Source organism: Phyllostomus hastatus, unplaced genomic scaffold (genome assembly GCF_019186645.2).
Source record: "Phyllostomus hastatus isolate PE091 unplaced genomic scaffold, TTU_PhHast_1.1 phas_contig_1, whole genome shotgun sequence".
In the NCBI taxonomy this organism is placed as follows: Eukaryota; Metazoa; Chordata; class Mammalia; order Chiroptera; family Phyllostomidae; genus Phyllostomus; species Phyllostomus hastatus.
In genome coordinates, this window is record NW_025333498.1 from 22,337,383 (window position 1) to 22,362,128 (window position 24,746).

The 24,746-nt window shown below is 38.3% G+C and overlaps 1 protein-coding gene across 2 annotated transcripts in view; it reads right to left on the reverse strand.

Annotated features, from left to right (window-relative positions):
* Positions 1-24,746, reverse strand: part of B3GALT1 (beta-1,3-galactosyltransferase 1) — a 526,207-nt gene that overhangs the window by 132,049 nt on the left and 369,412 nt on the right. The window lies entirely within an intron of this gene.

A 24,746-nucleotide genomic window follows, 5' to 3' on the forward strand; every position in this document is an offset into this window, starting at 1 on the left:
CCCCTTCCTTCCTCCTTTGTCCAAAAATGTATTATATACCCAATGTCACCTCACTGTCTTTGGAATTTTCATGTTTATATGAATTTTCCATGAACATGTACTAAACTCTGATATTCTCCTATTAACCTGTCTCTGTTGATTTGATAATTAGCCCAGCCAGAAGAATTAGAAGGTGGGAGGAAGAGTATTAATATTTTTTAGCCCCCACTGGGCTAAGGAATGGGGAAAACAGAATTTTGGGAACAGAACTTGAGAGCTGGGGTGAAGGGGTCTGGAAACAAATCCACTCACAGGTAGAGAGCCATCAAGTACCCCTAATCTGATTCTGAGGCATTAGTCCATGATCCAGTCTGTAGGCAGAAAAGAAAGTGAAACAGCAAAAAAAGAAGGGCCTCGAGATGGAAGTGTTTGCTTTGAAATCATGTGTAAACAGGAGGGGTCTGAAGTGAAAGAGATATGTTTCCTTCATGATAAGAGGGGGTGACCTCGTATAGCTCTAGAAAACAGCCAAGTGAATTCTGGCATTTTGGAGAAGGAGACAGAGTGGTAGTAATGTTGCAAAACAAAAGATGCTGGAGTTACAAACTTACTTGAAACAACAGCGATACCAGGCTAAAAGTGAGTAATCCTGACTCCATATAGCGAGAGAATTGTTTAAATGCAGGAAAGTGGAAAAGTGCCTGGTTAGCCTTGGAAGCTGGTGATTTTGGACATACAGAGAAGAGGGAGCTTCTAAATACTGAATGTGCAGAGGAATAGAGAGTGACACATAGCACATGTTCAATATATATTGGGGAAATAAGGAAATAAGTGCAGGTGTGTGTAGCATTAGTAGAGCACTGGGTAACATTTATTGACCACTAATTAGGTGCCAATTTTTGTTAACTTATTTAACCATTCTACAGATGGAAAAAACGAACTTCAGAGAGATTAAATATTTGCCCATTTGATGCAGCTAGTCACCAATGCAGCTGAAATTCTAACCTAATTGATTATAGAACCAGACATCTTAATCCCTATGGTTTTAGTGGTTAAGGATGTGCTCACAGGAGCCATTTTCCCCCAGGGTTCAAGCCTCCACCCCACCACTTACTAGTTTGAGTGACTTATATAACCTCTTACAACTGTTTTCCTCATCTTCAAAATGGGGATGATACTAGCGGCTATCAACTGTTTGGGTGCCCCTCAAATTCATATGCTGAAGCCCTAATCCCCAATATGATGGTGTTTGGAGATGGAGCCTTTGGGATGTAATTAGGCTAAACAAAGTTGTTATGGTGGAGCCTCAGTGATGGAATTAGTGTTCTTAAAGAAGAGGAAGGGGCTTCTCTCTCAGCATGTAAGAATATAGTGAGAATCAAACTCCCAACCTTTTGGTGTATGGGACAATACTCCAACCAGATGTACCATATTTTACTCATATGTGGAACCTAATGAACAAACTGAACTAACCAAAAAACAGACAGACTCATAGGTAGAGAGCAGGCTGACAGCTCAGTGTGTGTGGGAGATGCTGGGGGGATGGAGGGATTGAGCAAAAAAGAAAAAAGAGGAAGAACTCAAGAACAGTGACAACAGTTTTTGTGGGGGGGTGGAGGTGGAAGAGAGTATAAGGGGGAATAAACGTTGATGGAGAAAAATAAAATTTAAAAAATAAAAAAAAAGATTACATTGAGAGAGCAACTGTTTGTGAACCAAGAAGAGAGCCCTCCCTCACCAAAATCCCAATGATACCTGCACCTTGATCTTGGACTTCCAGCCTCCATAACTGTGAGAAATAAGTTGTTTTAAGACACCCAATCTGTAGTATTCTGGCAGCCTGTGTTGACTAAGGCCCTAGTATGTGCTCTCATAGTTTTGTCATGAAAGTTAATTGAGACAGTATTTAGAAAGCACTGAAGTACTTAATAAATATTAGCTATTTATATCCTTAAAAACACCAGCTACTGCTTTTGTGTGTGTTGCTATTAGGTTAATAGAAACAAAATAACACATTTTGACCAACTCTTACAGTTGGCACATCGTTTTAGACACAGAAATTTATTCTCTTACCTGTCCAATAATAACATGCACACTCGCTATTCATTATTCCCTGTGTGGAAATGCATGGATAGCAGTAGAGAAGCAGCCCTGTGTGGTGGAAAGGGCATGGGGCTTTGAGCCAGAAAACCAGCTTCAATCTCAACTCTATTAGTAGCTGTGCAGCCTTTGACAAACCTGTTATGTCTTCAAGCCTCAGTCTCTGCTTTGGTAAAAAAAGTTCTCAATAATACCCCATCTCAGGAAATGATGGGTTTAAAGTATTTTGTAAACTGTACAGCACTGTACAAATATTAGGTTATATGTTAACACAGTGAGGTTTGAAAAAAGCAAGTAAACAACACATTGCTAGTGAAGTTTAAAGAGCTTTCTAATTTGGGAATGGTTGCAGACACCATCAAGAACTGAGACACACTGTACTAAATTTAGTTTAAAGCAAACAAAAGGAAATGTGATTCAACCTCAAAAAATGTATCTTGGTTTACACAAAGAAAGGACTCGGAAATAGATTTAGAGAAACCTAGAGAGCAACACTGTGGGCTAGCAATGGTTATACTAAGTCAGAAAATAGATCTGAGCTTTTACAATGTCATGTACCATTAAAAAGGGCAGTTCTATTCCAGGCTTTTATCAAGGACAATGGGCTCCTTTCTACCTTTTGGAGCTGGGACAATGCTGACCCAGTATCCCACCAGGCACTGCAGGTCAGCTGTAAGGCCAGTGTGTAGATAACCTCATTCCCCAGGCACATGCACACATGCACATAGGCACACATGAATCCTGGAATCTGTCTATGAAGGAGAAATGGGTCTGATTGGAAGAAGACCTGGGGAGCATTTGGTCACCACCTGCTGCCCTGCAGTTCAGTGGAATGCCCTTAGCATGCTTTTCCTGAAGGGATTTTCCCCACTTCACCTCTGTGCATGCTTCCTTTGGAACTGTATGTATCTAATGTCAGTCTAAGTGTAGAGAAAGACAGGAGGAAAGAGAAGGCCACTGAGCATACATTAGAAAAGATGGAGGGACATAGTAATTGAATAAAAATAAGTCATAACATTTGGTAAGGCAACATATTGAAGAGTAAACCCAGACTTCACTTAAATTTAAAGAAAAGCCTTAAAAAAATAAGGAGAGGGAGAAATATGTAGATCAATTTTTGCTCTCAGCAGAAGGTTCCACAGATGTCCCCAGTGAAGGGTGTACCAGTACGCAAGCACATGCATTTGTCTTCCACACTTACGATTATAATCCCTGAGCAGGTCCTTTGGGGCTCCCATTTTTACACAGCTCTTCCTTACTGCCCTGACATCACCCTTGTATTCCCTGTTTGCACCTGCAGCTTACTAGAGATGGGGCAGTGGTGTTAAGATAATGCATGCTGGTCAGCTGAATGCCTAGAGTATATTAAGAAGTAGGCAAAGTTTGCCTTCTACCTTCCTCCATTATTCCTGTTTGCACCTGTCACCAGCTGCCCATTCAACAAGCTCATCTTCTAGTGATTCTTAGATGGCCCTCAGAGTGGGCAAAGCTGACTTCCAATGACATTCTCTCATGGCCCAGGACTTTCCCTTTATTTATTTATCTACATATTTTTAATCTCATCCAAGGACATTTTTTTCCCATTGTTTTTAGAGAGAGGAATGGAAAGAGGAATCATTGGTGTAAGAGAGGGCATTGATTGGTTGCCTCTTGCATGTGCCCGGACCAGGGATCATACCCGCAACCCAGGCATGTGCCTTGACTGGAAGGGGCCTTTCCCTTTAATCTCTCCTCTCCTGTAACCTCCTTCTTGCCATGCCCCCTTCATCTGGGCTTTATGGTGCATTCAAACTAATCTAACAAACAGTCACACAGATATGGTGCTAATGATTGATAGTGATTTTGTGGGCTGTCTGGTCAATATATTCAAACAAAGAATACACTAGCAAGGGAAATTAAGGTATAAAAAATAAGAAATTGAGATAAAAAACTCCCAGCATTTTAGTATGCATATTAATACAGGATATCTTTTTAATTGCCATTAAGATACTTTCTGGAATAAATGTTAAATATCTGAACTCCATCTTACTACCAGGATATTTATCACAAACCTCAATTAGAGAAATATTGGAAATTAACTAAATGCTCAATAAGAAGGGGCCTGTTGTATACAACCATATAATAAAATAATATGCAGCTATTAAAAATAATATTCCAAAAGAATATTTATTTACATAGAAATAACATATCACCTTAGTCTTAGAAATATATGGTTTATTTTTCAACATTTCTGAAATTTTGAAGCATCTCACAACCAATTTTTTTTAAAAAATTATTGATTGATTTTTGAGGAAGCAGGTGTCACAGGGAGACAGAGAGAGACAGAGACAGAGACAGAGAAACATCAATTGGTTGTTCCACTTATTTATTCATTCACTGGTTGATTCTTGTATGTGTCCTGACTGGGGATCAAACCCATCACGCTCTTACCAACTGAGTTACCCAGCCAGGGCCTCACCACAAATCTTGAAATAATTCAACAGTTACTAAGCAGGTCGGTAAATTATGACACAAGATGTTACCTGCATGTGCGAATGTAGCTGCATATAAAGAGAAAGGGTTCTGTTTATCTGGGTGTCACTGCAATTTAGTTATTTGTAGTGGCACAACCTTATATGTTGAATTTTAACTTTATACTTCTAATTGTCATTTTAATTGTCTTAAAATACACTTTGATACAGCTCTGACATGAAAAATATTGTGTATGAAGAAGGCTGTGTCTGTCGCATGCCAGACAATATAATTAAAAATACTAGAAATAGCCAAATCTCCAGGATTTTCAAAGCCAAGAGAAGCTGGTGTGACTGATTCGTACATCATAAAGGACTCTCACTGGGGTACCAACAGATTAAAAGCTTCTGGCAGACATTCAAGAGAAGCTGCTTAACTTTCACTTATTTATAATGCAATTAAGCAAGAATGAATCTAGCAAAAAAAGAATAAAAAAGCCTATGAGGAGTTTAAGGCCCCTTGATTTGCTTCAGAATTTAATATCAACCCCAAATGGGGGACGGTGTTAAGATACAGATCCTATGTTGTTACTGGGAAGCAACATAGAACTGTTGGTGGCCATTATGACAAGCAAAAGCAATTCTCTCATTTTTTTCCTTTTTGGGATGGGGATGTGTATTACTTTTATCCTATGCCTACCACTGTAATTTGGAAGCTGATAACTTGCTTTCTAGTTTCACAGGTTCATAGATAGAGAGGAATTTTGCCCCCAGATGGAACATACCTAGTCCTCACATGTGCCTGATTTAAGTGATTTATATGAGGTCTGGGGCTTGAGTTGATGGTGGAATGGGTTGGGATTTGAGGGGATGCTGGGGTAGAATGTATTTTTGCATGTGGGATGGATGTCAATCTTTGAGGACCAGCGGATGGACTTTGGTCAACTGAAAAAAAATGCTACTCACCAAAGCCATATGTTTTCTTTCTAATCCTCAGAACCTGTGAATATTCCCTTACATGACAAAAGAATGATTATTACCTTATATGGCAAACACTGTGATTAAGTTAAGGATCATGTGAGTAGGCGTTTACCCTGGGTTATCTGGGTGACCCTGGATTCACTCACAAGTATACTCATAAGAGAGAGGCAAAGGGAATTTTGAGATACACACACACACACACACAGTGGATGAGTCATTATGAAGGTGAGGGCAGAGACTGAAATAAGTGATGTAGCTACAGCCCAAGGAATACCCCTAACCAGCACAAGCTAGAAGAGGCAAGAAACAGATTCTGCCTAGACACTCAGGAGAAAGTTTGGCCTTGTTGAAACCCTGATTTCAGTCCCCTGGCCTCCAGGTGTGTGAGTGAAGAAAATTCTGTTGTTTTAAACTATCAAGTTTGTGGTAATTTGTTTTAGCAGCTCCAGGAAACTAATGTGAAAGAAAGGGCATAGCATAGTATGGTGTGGCATTATCACAATTTACTAAGTAAAAAAGGTTAAAAACATGCTGTATTATAATGTTATTTTAATTTTAAAATAGCAAGGAATGAATGAATACATCTAGAAGACAATACGTCAGTATCCTTGGGCTGCTATACTGAAACACTGCAGATTGGTGGCTTAAACCACAGAGATCTTTTTCTCACAGTTCTGGAGGACCGGGTCTGAGATCAGGGCGCGGGCTCGGGCTGGTTCTGATGGTAGCTCTCCTCCCGGCTGGCAGTCTTCCTACTGTGTCTTCACGTGGTGAAGGTGAAGGGAGCGCTGGGCTCTATTCTTCTTCTTATAAAGTCATTCCACTGTGAGGGCCCCACCCCTATGAATTCACCTAAACCCAGTTACCTCCCCAAAGCCCAAACTTCTAATCCCATCACATGGGGATTAGAATCTCAACATGTAAATTTTGGTGGATACATTCAGTCCATGACACCATATAATATACTTCTGGAAAATGAGAGTTTAGGTCATATTTAATTATATTCTTTCATATGTATATATAGCATATAAATATTTAACCCATTGTTGATATGAAAATAATTCTTGGCTCTTGAATTTGACCCATTCAGTATGAGGAATTCTGCCCAGCAAAGAACACAAGGGATAAAGCTTATTCCTTTTATTTTACAGGGAACTGAGGTTATATACTGAAGGCTTCATTGCCCCTGAGAAGAGGGAATCATTATTTTTTTCTGTTCTTAACGATGAACTCTGGCTTTAGTAGATTTTAAAATATTTCTAGATAACCCAGGAATCATTAATGACCAGAAAATAGGACTGTGATGGGAAGGAATTAAAGGGAGGAAGGCATGAATTAAGGAGGACACTGAGGAAGAAGGGTAAAGGGAGAGGGACTCTGGTCTACACAGAGGGTTATAAAGTCTTTGGCTGATCACTTTACCTAAGGCATGGAAGCCATGCCTGGCAGATACCCACAGTCCCTGCCCCACCACCACCAAGCGACCCTAGGACACACTCAGGGACTTTAGGGGTGAAGAGAACCTTTGGGCATGGTGGGTCTTGAGAACAACCTCTGACTGTTGTATTTAGAAGTTAAAATAAAATCATCAATTCAGGATAAAGGAGGGTGGGTGCCCTCTTTTATATTTTTCCTTTTTTACAGTGGATATGTGATACTATAAAATAAGAAAACAGTACCAAAAAGTCATAAAATTAGGTAAAAGAAGATTCTATAAATCTACCAAAAGCCATTTATTGAATATTTTAAGTGAAGAGGGAAAAAAACTTTTCACCCATAGTATCCTAGCATTGGTTAAAATAATAGCTGACTGGTCAAGAAAGTTTTTAGCCCAGAGTTTGTTCTTTGAGCCCTGGGGCTTTGAAATTAGAAGAGGCTGAAGATTAAGTGAAACTAGAAAATGAGCTCTAAAAGTGTGAACAAAAGCTGATCGAGATAATCACATCTAACTCCCAAAGGACAAAGTTTAAATCCATCACTCACAAAACTTTCCTTCACTCTTGCTGTGGGGCTTTGTGGTATTAATAGCATCTCTAAGCTCAAAAAAAGTACTGATGTCTTGTGCTGGTCAATGAGCTTCTCCTGGCCTGAAGCAAATCACTCTGATTTAATTGACTGTTACCTTGTCCAGAGAAAGGGTTGGATGTTTATGATGACAGAGCTTTCTACCTGCACTCAATCAACTGGTTTTTAAAGAACATATATCTTCCCTACCTCCAGTCAAGGGTGAATGAACACATGACAAAGAAATGATCAAGTGCCTAAATCAAAGAGATATTAAAGCCCAAATGCCAAGTGTTGCTTGCATGTTAGTGGTGATGAATTTGAGGATGCTTGAGGTTCTTCTGAACTCCATTCTGCAAGGCATATGCACTGGGCATAGAGTCAGACAGAATGAAGGGTGAAACTGCCACTGCTACACACTAGCTGTGCTAAATTGGACGTGTCATTAATTTCTCTGAGTCTTGGTTTTCTTGACCACAAATTGTATAATGATATCTATCCCATAGGGATTCTGTGACTGTTACTTAAACTATCTAAAGTACTTAATCCAGTGCCCTAGGTAAATTAAGTCACTATTGTTCTTGAAGCTACATCACCAAATGTGAGTTTTGTTACATTGGAAGTCTATAATGGGGAGATGTTTGGGACAAGAAAGATTTTCCTGTCATCCTTACATCCTGCTTACTGCTTATCCTACATTTAAGGTGAGTCTGGGCTGCTGCTTCAGTTAAGGCAGGGCAATGTGATTAGAGTCCAAAACAGGAGAAGAGGTATGGGGACAGATTCCTGATAAGGACAAGGCTACCACAAAGAGGAAGAGAAACAGGTAGGGGGTTGGACTGGCAATATTAACTTGCAGGGTAAGGTTTCTGGGTATGAAAAACATAGACATTGTGTCAAGAAATAATCATAGCAAGCCCTGGCCAGTGTGGCTCAGTTGGTTGGAGTGTTGTCCCATAACCGAAAGGTTGTGGGTTTAATTCTAGGTCAGGGCACATACCTACATTTCCAGTTTGATCCCTGCTCTGGGTGTGTATGGGAGGCAGCCAATCGATTCTTCTTTCTCTCTTTTCCTCTGTAAAAGCAATGAAAAAAAAATATCCTCCTGTGAGGATTAAAAAAAAAGAAATAACCATAGCAAGGCTCACAATGAAGCTTAGACTGAAGCTTGGTGCTGTGGAAATATTTGGAAGCAGGACAGACCTTGGCTGGCAACAGAGGCTAAGAAATGATGCCCCAAGATGAGCACCATGGATAGTTCCAAGAGAAGCCACTTCTTCCTCCCTCAGAAGGAGGCAACTCGGGATAACTCAAAACTATGGAGAAGTGAACATTTCTCTGCCATACAAGAGCAAGATCCATTAAGGCATATTTTATTATAAACACCAGAGGAAATTTTTATATTTTCAATACTTCTAAATGTAGGTTAGCAATAATGTAATATCTGGGCAGAACTGTTCAGAACTTGCTTATCTTACAGAGCAGATCTACTGGGATATTACTTGATTAACCCTTTATTCTTAGAGATCCTGAGGAACTAACTTGTGATTCTATCAGGAAGGTCCTCACCTCCCTTAATATTTTAAGGATGTTGAAGTTTAGGGTTAGTGGTGGGTCGACTGTAGAGTGTTTCAATTATGTGAGGGCACAAGTATGGGAAGGCATCCCAGGTGTATAATTCTAGGACCATACTTATTCCAGTCCATTAGATAGTCTAGCCAAACTGTTGTTAAGGGTCCATAAAAAGGTGGATATCAATTCTGCTTTACTTTCAGTGTGCCTTGGGAAATTCATTTGGTCCATCATGGTATCTGTTCTCTTATCTGAAATAGATAGATTGACCTGTAATATCTTAGGGGAAAATAAGAAGTTCCATTACAGAAGATGAAATAATTTGGAGTATTTGGTTTAGAATAACTAGTTCAGAGACTCCAGAGATACAAAATATACCCCTGAGGAAAAAGAGAAAAACTGCAAAAACGTATAGAACTGGGACTCAACCAAGCACTTCCAGGACCAGAAGAAAATCAAGCTGTAATTAGCATAATGTGGTTAGTTGCAAAATCCTGTGGTGTCTTAGAACTGGGACAAGAGTGAGTAGCCCCTCAGATCTTCTATAATAGGAATGGGTAGAAATACAGGCTTTATTTATTTATAAATAAAAAGGAGAGAAAAATCAATGTGAGAAATATTAAACAGTTGCTTCTCACATGTGCACAGACTGGGGATTGAGCCCACAACCTAGGTATCTGCTCTTACCAGGGATCTAACCTGCAACCTAGGTGTGTGCCTTGACTTAGTTCTACCTACTTATATGTACCAACTGGGGATCTAACCAGCAACCCTTTGGTGTACGGGACAATGATCTGACCAGCTGAGCCACACCAGCCAGGGTGAAATACAGGCTTCATATTTTACTTTGAATTGGCAGTTGTCCCTCAAGTTTCCAGGCTTCTAGATGAAAGAATGTAGAGTTTTATAAGGCCCAAAGTATCTGAAGGGTAATGCATTAGAATATAGGAGAGAGCTGTGGGCTAAAATGAACCTTCTGGGATACACAAGATTTGAATTATAGGAACTCTTCTGACAAAGCAGTGTTTGGCTGATGGGGTTTTATGTCTTCTTGGAAAAGGGAGTCTTATTGTGATTTCTAAATAATAAAATCGGGACTCCTGAGTTGTCATGCTCTCTGAGCATTAGTAATAAGACATGTATTTTCTGGAGCAGCAGTTCTCAAAGTGTGGTCCCTGGACAACTGTGTGTCTCTGATACCACTTTAGGTGTCTATAATATCTTCCCCTTCCAACTATGCATCTCTGAGAGGCCTGATTTTTTTCTTGTACTTCCCCCAAAGTAAAAGATCACAAAAGATTGACTGCAAAAGCAAATATGAATGTCCACTTGCTTCTTTTGGGCCAGAGAGTAAATAGATTTGCAAAACTATGAAAGAGTGCCATCTTGTTACTAATTCGTTTGGGAAAGTGTAGTTATATTCTTTCAAAATATTTGTTTCCTATATAAATGACTTTATTGCTTCTTAAAAGTTAAATAAAAATGTAAATCTCGCTTATACTTTCTAAGGTGACATACTTTGATAAATATAACCAAGATAATAAAAATCTCTTTGGACTTCAATAATTTTTAAAAGTGCAAAGAGATAAAAAATTTTGACAATTCCTATTGTAGAAGTATCAGAATTCAAGATTTTCTGAATAGATAATCAGTGTTTTAATAACAGAGTAAACGAGAGCAAAGGCTCTTGGTTTCTGAGTTTATACGAGATGGTAAGTTGTCTGGGAGATGTGGGAGTTGCCCCTGGTGCATTCATATTGTTTACTTGGCTTCATGTAGGTTAACCCATTGAACAATGAAGGCTCTGCCTTCAGGGCTCTGAGTCTCTACACCTTAAGCTGGCTTTGAACTTTGGAGAAAGTCTTGACAGATGATAACAGTGGATATCAGAATAAACCAATAATAAAAGAAAGTGTTCTGAAACCAGGAATGATTGAATGAAATGAAAAGAAAAACAGTATAAATGCAAAGAAAATCTCCCTATTGGTGTGGGTAATATTTCATTTGAAAATATATCTCTAGGTGAGTGGTTGAAGTTTCATCACTTAGGTATATCAAATGTAAAAGTATCTCTCAGTATATCACTGTAGTATAGTCTACAGGAAACAGCAAACAATGCTGTCAAGCTTTACTGTTGGAGCAAAAAGATTTATGACTATGGAAAAATCTCAGTAAAATGGGGTAATTGAAATGAAGTACAAACCAAATGTATGAAAATGAATTAGAATAGGAATATTTTCAAGTACAATATTAAAAAATATTTTAATGTTTTAGAATATATGTCATATTGCAGCTAATATTGACACACAATGGAATCTTCAAAAATACATGAATTACTGGACTTACTTTAATGAAGTCAAAACCTTTGCTTTGTGACTGTGAGAAAGCCTGTTTTCACATCTACTTAATAAGGAGAATGTATCAATACTCACCAGCTCTAACATTGCTTTATAGGAAGCCATAAACAGAGCAGATTTCTTAAGTATATTTTCTTCTCTCAGGTACTAAAACATGTCACCTGCTGTCTTACAATACATTTGATTACCCTATAAACTATTTTGTTACTAAGTTCAAAAGCAAAATTTGCTACAACCTTAGATCAATCATGACAAAACAGTGAGTGGTGACATGAGTTCAGGAACATTCTGGAGAAGACCTCAAGACTGTTTTCACAGAAAATTATGATATTTCAAGCGAGAGTAGAATTTTTACCCTTACCAGTTTTGATTTTTAAATAACATAACTTTAGACCTACTTGATCATTGAGTATTCTTTTTCCTTTACACATGTGGGAGTAGGGTACAGATAGAGGTGAGGAGAAGGAATAATTCTTGAGCCAATTAAATTTTTATTCCTCTGGTTGACTAAAATCTGTGTCTGTTGATTTAGGAATTTCAGTTTGCACAACTCCTGGGTTTTATACAATTCTAAATAGCTCTTTCTTAAAGTATTTGATTCCCAAAGCAGTGGAGTAAAAATCTTATCAAAGACTGTGCTAATTCAAAGTCATCAGCATATAGCTTGTCTTCCATGTTATTGCATTTTAAGTAACCAATTATCATGTAAAATTCTGGCTTCAGTGGCATTAAAGCTTTGCAGAAGTCATGAACTCTGAATGATTATAAAATCGTGAATCTTCATTAAAGGGCATAGAAAGTTAATTAAAAGCTAATTAAAAGGGATAAGATAATTTTTGAATATCTGATAGTCTCTACTTATTCAGGTCATCTGGAAAGTTGAAAAGTAATCAATGTCAGGAAAATGACACTAAAGTCTTTCTCTTGGGGTAATTTCAGCCTTTTGACTTTGTTTGAGAAGTGGTGTCAGTTGTTTACATAATGTATAATTCACTCAGATATCAAAAGGAATACTTGGTAATATATTGCATAGATTCATTAACTTTGGAGTATCTGTGCAGGGAATTCTCTACTACAAATGTAATTTGTACTTACATTACAGTACATTAATACTGTAGCCTACGTCAAAACCTATGGTTATTATATGAATATTCTACATAAACAAGTCCTGGTACTACAGTTACCATTTAAGAAAAGTAATTAGTTGACTCCTTTATCCTCTTTACACAAATCAGATTTCTTTTCAACAAAAGCAACAAAGAACCACCCCCCCCAAAAAGGGTAATATAATATCCTTGAAGAAGTCAATCAAAATAAATGAAAAATATAGGATTTATTGTTAGAGAAAAATTAAGGACATATAAACCTACTCCAAAAGAGGTCAGAAATTAAAAAGAAAATAATGCCACTAGTATGAAAAATGCCTCAACATCTACTATAAGACTGGATTCCATCTGTCCACAAAACCAGTGCTGCCAAGGCTCAGAGCCACGGCTGCCTGATGGCCAGTATGTGTGTGGAGTCTGCGCAGCTATGAGTCTTTGAGATGCATCTGCCATAGGTGGATCCCTGAGGCTGTGCCTTGATTTCCTCTCCTATCCTGAGTTGCATCTTTCCTGTTGTACAATGTTGGATTGTGTATCCTGAGTTGCATCTTTTCTGTTGTACAATGTTGGATTGTGTCCTGATGCTCTGCAGAGCTTTTCCCCAATTTTCTCCTCCCTTCCCCATGTTGAGGTCTGATTCTTGTCTTACCAATTCCTATCTGCTGCCCAAATTCTTGTTTCCATAGGCTGTTCATCCAGAAAACACACACTGTTGTACTTTTCTTAAGACATGCTTGCTGTTCTCTGACAGGGGAAAGTTCTAATTCATGCTGTTGTTTTCGGCTTCTGCCCTTGTCTGTCCACAGAAGGGATTTCTACCGCAGGAAATGATCAAAGGCAGTAGAGACAGTGAAATATGCAAATGGTCCCTTTTCTGTGTTGCTTCAGTGGCTCACAGATGGTCCCCCTTTCCTCGGCTTTAACTGCCTGTAAACCTGCTGAACTCTTCTTTTCTGTAGACCTTAGGTTCTCTCACTCCAGCTAGGGGCTATGATCAGACACCAATACTTACTGGTTGCATTAAATAAATTGTCTGTAACTGTGCGTATTTGCTCTAGCACATAAACTTAATTGTCTGTAACAGAGTGTATTTTCAATCATGAATAACAGCTGCACAGCATTTTCTGGCTGAGATGCAGGGTTGGGGGGAGGGGAGGGAGAGAGAGAGAGAGAGAGAGAGAGAGAGAGAGAGAGAGAGAGAGAGAAATGCCCAATAATAACAATAACAAAACATAATAGAACATTAAACCTAAAGGATGGCTCATGTGAGATGCTCAATACCCTCCAGATTGGATGATGTATCCTTTGTTCCTCTTTTCCACATTTGTTTTTAGAATAACATATTTATTCTTAGTGCATAAAGGACAGCACAGCCTATCAGTCAAAAAATACTCATAAAATATACTCAGTCAAAAATTAACCAAACCAAAAGTTCAAGAATGATAATTAAAAGGGTGAATGTGCTGCAGAGTGATTTTCTATTGGAGGAAGGTTAAACAATGCCGCAGTCCAATGAGTCATTTTAGAAACCAAAGTCTGGTTTCAACAGCATTGCCTGTAATTTGGATAGGTGAGAGAATGAATGAGTTAATGAATGGGGCAAAAGCCAAGAATTCCCACGATTTGCAGATCCTGTCCCTGGAATTCTGGCTTGGTGACTATGCAGTGGTTTAGCAACTTTCTCTCTGTCAAACTCCCCAACTGGAATCCACTTCATGGATGTCGTGCAAGTAAAATGACCCTGGTGTTGTAATGCAAGCAGTTTTTACTGACCATGGTTGAGTTTGGTACCAGGTATAATTACCCGAATAGAAACTGAGAACGATTCTCAGTATACAGATGTTTAATGTGAGATAGATGAAGCATTTGGATATTTGATGTTTAACTTTCCTTCAGATGTTTTAGCTGGTACCCCATAATACACACTCACCAGCAAAGACCAAATAAGTGAGTCAAGTGATAAATAACCAATATAAAACCAGAAAAAATAAATAAGCAACAACAAACAAAAAACAATTTTACCCTAAAAAACCAATTCCTAGATAGTAAATGTTGAGAATACTAAGTGGGAGTTTAGTCAAAATGGTCTATTCCTCTGTATCTCCAGAATTGCATCACCAAGAAAACTCATTATTCAAATACCACATGTTAACTATCATATAGGATGGAAAAGGGAAGTAGGGAGCTGGAATTTTAGATGTGGAATAACATTTTTCATGTAGCAGTTTTGATGGTTATGTCACTGGGCAAACCAAGAGCAGACACCTTTTGATCAAGAGCTGTGGCTGTTTCTTCCCATTTTCACCAAGAAAACTGTCACCAGGCCAGACTTCTAACACTTTCTCACCTTTCTCACCCACTGCTCTGGAAAAGAACAGGCCTCTCATACTAAGCAGTTGTATTAATAATCAACAAATGTTCCCTTTGTAGGTATGTAGGGACTAGAATTCTGCTATGAAAGGTGGCAATAATGGAAATAAATCCTCTCTTCTATAGATTTGATAAGCTTACGTTAAATTATATTATGCAAACTTGAGTACAAAAATTCTTGTAATTATTTATTATCTATTATTACAGTTATAGCATACCAAGAACAAATTTGCTGAATCTATCTGTACATCAAACATTATTCGATAAAACTAACAATAAAATAACGAAACTTATACGCCATTTTGAAAACATCTCAAAACCAACACACACATATACACATACAGGACCAAAGAATATAGAAAATGAATAAAAGCAACTTAAATTATAGTTATGGAGTCTGGGAGAACTTCATACTGAAGTGGCACTACTGACCACTATAATTAATGCTATTAGTAAAGTTGGTTTGTATACTGATAATCTACTGCTAGGATAGTGCTTTACTCAAATATGTTATATAATTTAGTTTCTATTGTCAACTGGGAGGTAGAATTCTTGTCTACTTATCCTACATTTAAATTGCAGTGATTGCAAAAAATAACATTGACATCCTAAACATATTAAGAACACACTCACCACATGCAGAATCATATCAATGTATTTTTATAACAATTTTTATAACAATTGGGGGTTTATTACCTTGCTTTGGTTTATAAGCCAGTGTGGATAAATCTTATTTAAGAGCTTTACATTCACATTTGATACAACTATTGGAAGAAAAGACTCTGTGAGTCTTGAGAGGAAATTATGTTCCCTTCCCTAACCTCTGTGATTTGATCATAGCTTGATACATATCTTTGTTTTCTGCCTCTACTGCACTCTCTAATCCAAATAAATTCACAGAGCCTGAATTTACGTACCTGTGCCTTCACTAGCTGGCATCATGTTGAAGTGACCTCCTCAAAATTGGACAAACTCATTTAAAAACTGCAATAGACTATACAAAAAGGAGGAAGCACATTATTACTTAACATGTTACAATGATCTCAATTGTAATCAGAGAAATGGAAATAAAAGATTAATAAAATACTATTTTTCACCTATTACATTTCAAAGAGAGATAGCTGCCCCTTTGCTGCCTAGGTACGGGTGAGTCTGGAACCCTCTTACGTGGCTGGAAAAGAATTATTTTTGCCCTTGCAAATACATTGGCATGATAAATTAAGAGTTATAACAAATATTCAGAAACATAGATTTGATAATTGCTCTTTTGTAAATTTTTCTAAGAAACCAAAGAAGAAAAAAATCTTACTTATAAAGATGTCCACTTCCAATATTATTTTTGAGACAGAAAGAAATTTAAGTGTAAATAATAGTAGAAATATTAATTAAATTATAGTAGAGCTACCTGATAGAATATTATGTTGCCACCTCTCCAAAAAAGATAATTATGAGGATAGGGTAAGCACAAAAGAAAAATACTTTTGATAAGCAAGTTAAAAGGTTAAAAACATAAATTCTATATGATTATCACTATATAAAATATGTATACATTGGAAAACATGCTTGCACAACATATAACACAGATAATAGGTTTGTTAAGATCGTAGGATTTAATATGTTTTCCAAACATTCTATATTTTCATAGTCATTTTATAACAGTAATTAATTTTATAATTGGAATTCATTTTTTAACTCCCAGTTCAAATAGCCTCCCTTCCATGAAAACTTTCATAATACCTTATTTACATCTTGTGTTCAGAAATCTGGTATGTTCTTGCATTATAGCGAACAATTCACTTGCAACATGTTGATTAGCTGTCCATTGATTTGGTGCTAGATTTTGGAAATGAGCATAAGAGTTTGTGAATGGACCTTGGGTGTTGTTAATAGTAAGTATTGTGACTACAATTGGAGCTGTTTTTCTGTTCTGTTCGGCAGAGATAATAATTGCCATGCTTATCACCTGCAGAGTTCATGAAGCCTCCTTGTCCAATGACTTACTATCACCTAATATTTTCATGTGGACTTGCCCTGGTACCTGTATTTTCATATTCTCCATTCAAAATAATCACTAATTTAACCACTTGATAGGCCATTTTATTTCTATTGACAGCAGGGAAATTGTTTGCTGCAGTTATTTAAATAAATTTAACTTTTAATACAGCATTTTCATAAATGTGTGCTGCTAGAGATAGGGTCACTGCCAACAGGAAGTACTACTTTTTCCTAGAGTTTGAAATAGAGGCAATCCCACCCCTCAACCCATGTGATCTTCATGGCCTCAAGAAATGATGAAAGAAGAACAAAAAGGAAAGGTCCTTATTCAAGTTCATGATTTCCCAAGTACGCACTGAGTAATCCAATATGCTTGAACCTTAGTCCAATATGGCTAGGGGGTTTTTATTCTGGCATCTTCAGATTAAAAAAGAATTATACACAATCACCAAGTAAGATTTATCCTGGGTATGCAAAGCTGGTTCAACATTAGAAAATTAATGTAATCCTCATCAACAACCTAAGAAAGAAAAGTAACATGATCAGATCAATATATGCAGAAAAAGCATTTGATAAAATCCAACACTCATTCATGACAAAATTCTTGAGGAAACTAGGAATAGGTAACAGCACCTTCAACTTCATAAAGAATATCTACAAAGCCCACCAGCTAATGTCACACTTAACTGTGAGAAACTGGAAGGTTTCTCACTGAGCTCAGGTGTAGGGTGGGCATGTCCCCTCTGACCACTCCTCTGCAACATGGTGCTGGGAGTTACAGCTAATGCAATAAGACAAGAAAAGGAAATAAAAAAGATACATATTTGAAAGAAAAAATAAAACTCTCTTCACAGGTAATGTGGTCATCTATATATAAAATGCAAAAGAACTGACAAAAAAACCCAGAAAACCTCCTAGACCTAATAAGTGATTATAGTAAGGTTGTAGGATTTGAAGTTACTATATGAAAGTCAATTGCTTTCCTATATACTGGCAATGAAAAAGTGGAATTTGAAATTAAGAAAATAATACTATATGTACAACAGTACCACAAAATGAAATGCCTATGAATAAATAACAAAATATGTACAAGATCTATATGAGGAAAGCTATAATACTCTGATGAACCAAATAAAAGAACGAAATAAATGGAGATATACTACATGTTCATGGGCAGGGAGACTCAATATTGTAAAGATATCTGTTCTTCCAAACTTGATCTATAGATTCAATGCAATTCCAATTAAACCCTCAAGCAAGTTATTCCATGGGTATCAACAGAATGATTTAAGGTTATGTGGAGTGGCGAAAAACCCAGAACAGCCAACGCAGTACTGAAGAGAAGAATAAAGTTGGAGGACTGACACTATTTGGTTTCAAGACTCATTATAAAGCTGTAATAATCAAGACAGCATGGTGTTAGTGAAAGAACAGACAAACAGATCAATGGATAAGAAAGGAGATTCCAGAAGTAAACTCCCGTAAATACAGTTAACTGACCTTTGACAAAGGAGCAAATGTGATACAGTGACACAAAGACAGTCTTTTCAACAACTGGTGCTTGAACAACTGGACATCCATATGCAAAAAATATGAATCTAGATACAAACCTTTCATGCTGCCCCCGAATTAACTCAAAATGGATCACAGACCTAAATGTAAAATGCAAAACTATAAAATTCCTAGGAGATAAATATGACCTTGGGTATGGTGAGAACTTTTTAGCTAGAGCACCAAAGAATGCTCCATGAAAGAAATAACTGTTAAGCTGGACTTCATGAAAATGAAAAAGTTCTGTTCTGCAAAAGACACTATCAGGAGACTGAGGAGACAAGCCACAGACTGCAAGGACATATTCGCAAAAGACACATCTGATAGAGAATGTTACACAAAATATACAAAGAAATCACAAAACTAAGAAATAAGAACGAACACTCTGATTTTAAAAAATGGGCCAAAGACCTTAGCAGACACCTCACTGAAGAAGACATACAGATGGCACATAAGCACATAAAAAGATGCTCTATATCATATGTAATCAGGGAAACACACGAATAAATGACCGTGAGATACCACCAGACATCTATTAGAACGGCCAAATCCAGAGTGATACCGAATGATGGTGAGGATGTGGAACAACAGGAACTCTCATTAATTGCTAATGAAAATGCAAAATGGCATAGCCTCTTCAGAAGACAGTTGGGGAGTTTCTTATAAAAACTACACATCCTTTGATCATAAGGTTCAGCATTTGCACTCCTTGCTATTTACTACCCAAAGGGGTAGAAGAGTTGCATTCACACAAAAACCTGTGTATATATGTTTATAGCAACTTTATTCATTGTTGCCAAGACTTGGAAACAACCAAGATATCCTTCAGTAGATGAATGGATCAATAAACTGTGAGAGATCCAGAATGTTATTCAGCGCTAAAAAGAATAAGCTAGCAAGCAATCAAAAGACATAAAAGAACCTTAGCTGAATATTACTAAGCAAAGGACACTAAACTGAAAAGGCTACATGTTTTATGATTCCAACTATATGACAGTCTGGAAAAGACAAAACTATGGATAGAATAAAAACATCAGTGGTTGCCTGGAATTTGGATGGGAGGAGAAAAAAAACACGTGAAACTCAGAGGATTTTTAGGGCAGTGAGACTACTCTGTGTGACACTATGTAATACTGTACATCGGTTCAAACACACAGAATGTAAAACAGGGATCTCCAACCCCCTGTTGTACTGGGCTGCACAGCAGGAGGTGAGTGGCCGGGGAACAAAGCTTCACTCGCATTACTGCCTGAGCCCCCTCTCTTGTCCCCATCCCCTTCCTGGTCCCTGGAAAAACTGTCTTCCACGGCCCCCAGTGCCAAAAATGTTGCGGACTGCTGATGTACAACACCAAGAGAGAACCCTAATGTACACTGAGGACTTCAGGTGATTACGATGTGTCAGGGGAAGCTCATCAATTGTAACAAATGTGACATTCTGGTGGAGGATGTTGGTAATGTGGCAGGCTGTGTATGTCGGGGGGTGGGGAACATATGGGGAATCTCTGTACCTCCCCGCCCCCGATTTTGTTGTGAGCGTAAAGCACAACTAAAAAAAATAGTCAATTTTTAGAAAAAGCAAAAGAAAACTCACAAAATTTGACTAAGGAAACATTCTTTGAACTAGAACCTGAACTGTCAAGCTGAGATTCAGGCCCCTCAGAGGAAGGGCGAGGTTTTGCTGTCTCCAGGACTGGTTGCTGTGAAATCTGCAGGTGCAGTGCTATTGGCAGGCAGATGAACCCATTGGGATTCACATTATTGTTATTATTTTTTCACCTAGTTTCTTAATCACATGTGTTGGTTAGTACTTTGGAAACCATCTGGTTGGTATCCTTCTGCAGTAGATTTGAAGGCTTTCTTTAAAATATAATTAGTGGGCCAAATCAAGTAGGTAAGTAAGAAAAATGTTTTTTCATTGCCCAATTATTAAAAGTTTGGATAAAATGGTAGGAGTCGATAACCCACAATTGAAAACTATATAAACATTCAGAAAGGAATGCTTTTGAAAAGCTTAAAAGAAAGAGATGAAAGCAAAAAACATAAAAATAAACTAAACAATGGGAAACAATTTTAGACTTAATATCTAATAAATTTTACATTATAATTCCAGGGAAATAATGAAAGTTTTACAAGTTATTGTTTCTATTAATAAGATTTAGGCTACTTATCTAGAAAAGGTAGTGATGAAATTGCTTACTGCTTGGAAGTTGTGTTAGTAGGTTTAGGTTTAGGAAAAAATACTGAGGATTTTATTTTGGCACTTAAATGTGAATACCATTTAGTGCTCTGGGTCTCTTTCTCACCCATTCCTGTGAGTCTGTGCACCTCTACAGTGATTAGGGGGGCCTTCATGTACCACCTTTTCTACCTGTATTGCTATTCACTCATTCATTCTCTCATTATAGACATTCACTGAGCATCTGGTATTGTTAGATATGGATGTAGGCACTATTATTACAAAGATAAACCAGATTAAACACACAGACATTAAATGCTACAATGAGCATGAAAGAGTGATAAGACAGTGTGACTAAGGTCTTGATTAGACTGGATAGTTGGGAAAGGCATCTTGGAGGAGATGACATGTAAGTGGAGATGTGATTGACAACAAGTAACTAGATACGGGAGACTTTCGTGGAATAGAATTCCAAGAAGAAGGAACACCGTCGCAGTGCTGAAGGTGAGAATGAACTGGGGGTGTTCAAGGAAGAGAATAAAGGCACGTGTGGCTGCAGCATAGGACCCAGTGGAAGATGGGTAGGATGTAAGTTCAATGAGAAAAACAGGGGTCATTGCCATATAGGGTCCTCCAGGCAGTGGAAAACATTCAGAAATTATTCTAAATGTCGTGGACAAACTCTGAAGGGCTTTAGCAGGGCTCTTATCCACTCACCACAATCTGATCTACCTAGAAAATCACTGCCTCTGATGGAGATGAGATGGAAGTAAGAAGAGTGGCTGGGAGGCTATCACCTTAGCTCAGGTAGGAGATGATGGTGTGTTTGATTTGGGCTGCTGACACCTGCAGAGGTGGGAAAGGCGGGGATGAGTCTGTTGTATGTTTTAAAGGCAGGTTCAGTTTATGTTTTAAAGGCATGTTGTATGTTTGCAGGTTGATTTGATGGGGTGAGGGGTAAAAGGAAGAGAGAAATCAAGGCTGTTCATGTTGAATAGACTTCTGAAAAAATCAGTAAAAATATTCCCAACTTTCCAAAGCTAATGGGAAATAGGGAGGTGCACCTGATGAAATTCTAATGAAGTGATATCTGAATTGGATTAGACATTTCTTGTAGACAGTAATGCCCCAGGAGGTTGGTCTGTCCTCTGCTGAGGAGGACCGGCAGACACAGCCGAGAGCAGTGCAGCCAGCTCCACAGGCCGCCAGGGCACTAGTCACTTCTCTAGCACAGTCACCACCCGGGGGTAGCTCTGGAGCACAGCTAAAAGTTTCACTGTGGGAAAGCCGCAGTTTTTTTGTTTGTAAAGTAAGAAGTTTTAAATTAGATGTTCTCTTTGCTTCCAATTTTAAGATTCTGTGTTTTAAAACCCCACTGGGTCTATTCTAGGAATCTTGAGTGTTTAAGCCATACACAGTAAGTAAATTACAGTAATAAACATACCTCAGGTGTTTTTTATTGTTTTAGTCCTAAACTTAATTACGGATTTAAAAAAAAAGTGTTTGTTTTGGTCTAGTATTTATAGTTCTTCTGAAGCTATAGCAAGTCAAGTCCTTTTCACTTGAATATAAAGTTTGCCCTTTGCACCTGGGACAACAATTATTTTCTTTAGAGGCACATAAACCCTAGGTGGAATGTTTCCCTTTATACTAATAAGCCTTTTTTTCTCCTGCAAGATCACCGCCCCAAGTGGAAAATACATATTATCTAAACATGTGCACATGTGACAGATATTTGTCACTATGAAGCATGTGCTGTGGTTCCCACATTGCAGTATGGTAAGTGATTTTAACATGTGAACTCATTTAATCCTCACCACAAGAAGTGGTTGGTGTATTTGTCCCATTTCAGCAATGAGTTAACTGAACCTTAGCATGTGGTACAGCTAGCATTTCAAGACAGTTCTGCTGGAGCCCTTGGCCTGGGCCAGTCCCCAAGGGTGGATGCCCCAGCAGTTCCCAGCAGCACCCTGCTATACAGTCATCACTTACACCTTTTATGCTATTTGAGGCTGCAGTCTTTCTAAATTTTTCAAATTATTCACAACTCTGCCTCACTAATATATTCTATCAAAGCTGAGTACATCTTCCTAAACAAATATTAATACAATTTTAGCACATGCAAAACCCCAGGGACAGCTTGAGTCCCTCAGCCGGTTAGGAGAAAGGTTTACACTCCACCCCTGGCCTTTGTGAAAGGTTTTGCTTCTTTCCCTAGTTACCCTTCTTTCCCCCTCTTTCCAAACTTATCCAACATTCAGCAGAAGTCCACAGGGCACAGAGCTCAGAATGTATTATCTGGTTATTAGTTTTTAATTTTCTTTGGAAAGTCTGAAAGGCTCCTGCAGATTCTGGGTTACACCTGAGCTTGTTATCCTTCCTGCCTCTGGCACTCTGCTGCTCTGGGCAAAGGCCAGCTCCTGGCAAGGACTTTTCTTTTTGTTTCTAGGCACACATTACCAGGTGCTTTGCCCTGTTGGTTAGCAGGGCATGGGGTGGTCAGGAGCAAAGCCTACTCCCCCAAAAAAGAGAAAACAAAAACCCCAGAAAAACATTTATCCTGAGGTCTCCAGATTGCTGAATTCACAGGATTTTCTAAGTATCAGCATTACAAAAATATTTTCTTTATAACTGAATGGAGGGGAAAATATATTTTAAACCAAAACTGATATTAACTTTTACTGCTTTCTAAGGGGGTAGAGGGAAATAGTGGTACTGTTTATAATACTCTGGAAGTCAATCTCTCTCTCTCTCTCTCTCTCTCTCTCTCTCTCATTCTCCCCTTCTCTCTCCCTTTGCCTCCCAGACACAGACAAGGGAAGGAGAAGTGAGAAACAGGGCACATCGATGACCTTTGTGTGTGTGATAGTGGGCGAGCTGGAGTGAGCCGGAGTCAGATGCTGGAGGGTGTCACTGCATTCTGTGTGAAGCAATAAGATGATCCCATTCCTTCTGTTTTGCTCCAGAAGAGAGAGCTATGCTGTGTGGGCAGGTGGACCTGAGTTGGCAGATGGGCATTTGACCACAATGTCTACAGTGTAACTTTCCATTTCTCTAGTGACGTGCACACCACTTCCATTTTTTCACACTTTTAGTAACATCTTACTCTGTGCTTTAAGTTTTATTATATTTAGTTTGATTTGATTTGTTCTTTTGTGGCAATCCGGAAAAAGAGGGATATTACACTTAAGTAAGACACAGTACAAAGCCAGGACACTATGTGTAGGACGGTGAGAAAATTCACAAACTGAACAAATTTAGGAGATGTGGGAGTACAAAAACAGAGGTGACTCTTTGAACAATGGAAGCGTGTAAGCTATCCTTTCTTCTACCGGAACTCCTGACGTGAGGGGGAAGAATGTGAAGGCCTCACTAAACAGGGTTGAACCAACTGCTTTGAAATCTCAATGGACATGGTGCCTCAGCTGTTATCTGAAGGCCATTAACCAATGCAACTGCTATTTTAAAACTATAATGCAGATTTCATTGTTTTTTCCCCCATACTTTTAGTGAAAGCAGAGTAATAGCCCCTTGAAGATGCCCACATCTTAATCCCTAAAAGATTTGAATACGTTGGGTTAGGTGGCTGAGGAGATTTCTGGTTGCAGATGGAATTAAGGTTGCTAATCAGCTGGCCTTAAAATAGGGAGATTATCCTCAATTATCTGGGTGGATCCAAAGAAATCACAAAGATCCTTAAAAGTGGAAGAGGGAGGCAGAAGCAAGTTGTGAGACAGGAGATAAGGATGAGGTCATCTTTGAAACATACAATCTGCAGCACTCATACGTGTGAAATCTCGGCCCTCTGTGCACTGTCTCCCGAAATTATTTCTGGAAGACCATAGTGTATTTACCACCTGATATATGCAGTTTTATTTTTCTTCTCTTATTAACAGTCCCTGTTTCTGAGTGCCACTATGAGTCTTCAGGATGATGGAAAGTTTGCTGTTATTCTCACTGCACTATCACTTTTGAAAAGCCAGTTGCATATTGAAGGTGATACAGGAGAGAAATGGCAGCTTTCAGTCTTACACTGCTAAGAAATGCCTGAGTGGGACGCAAGTTCTTAAAGCAACTCCTATGTCCCATATGCAAATGGTATA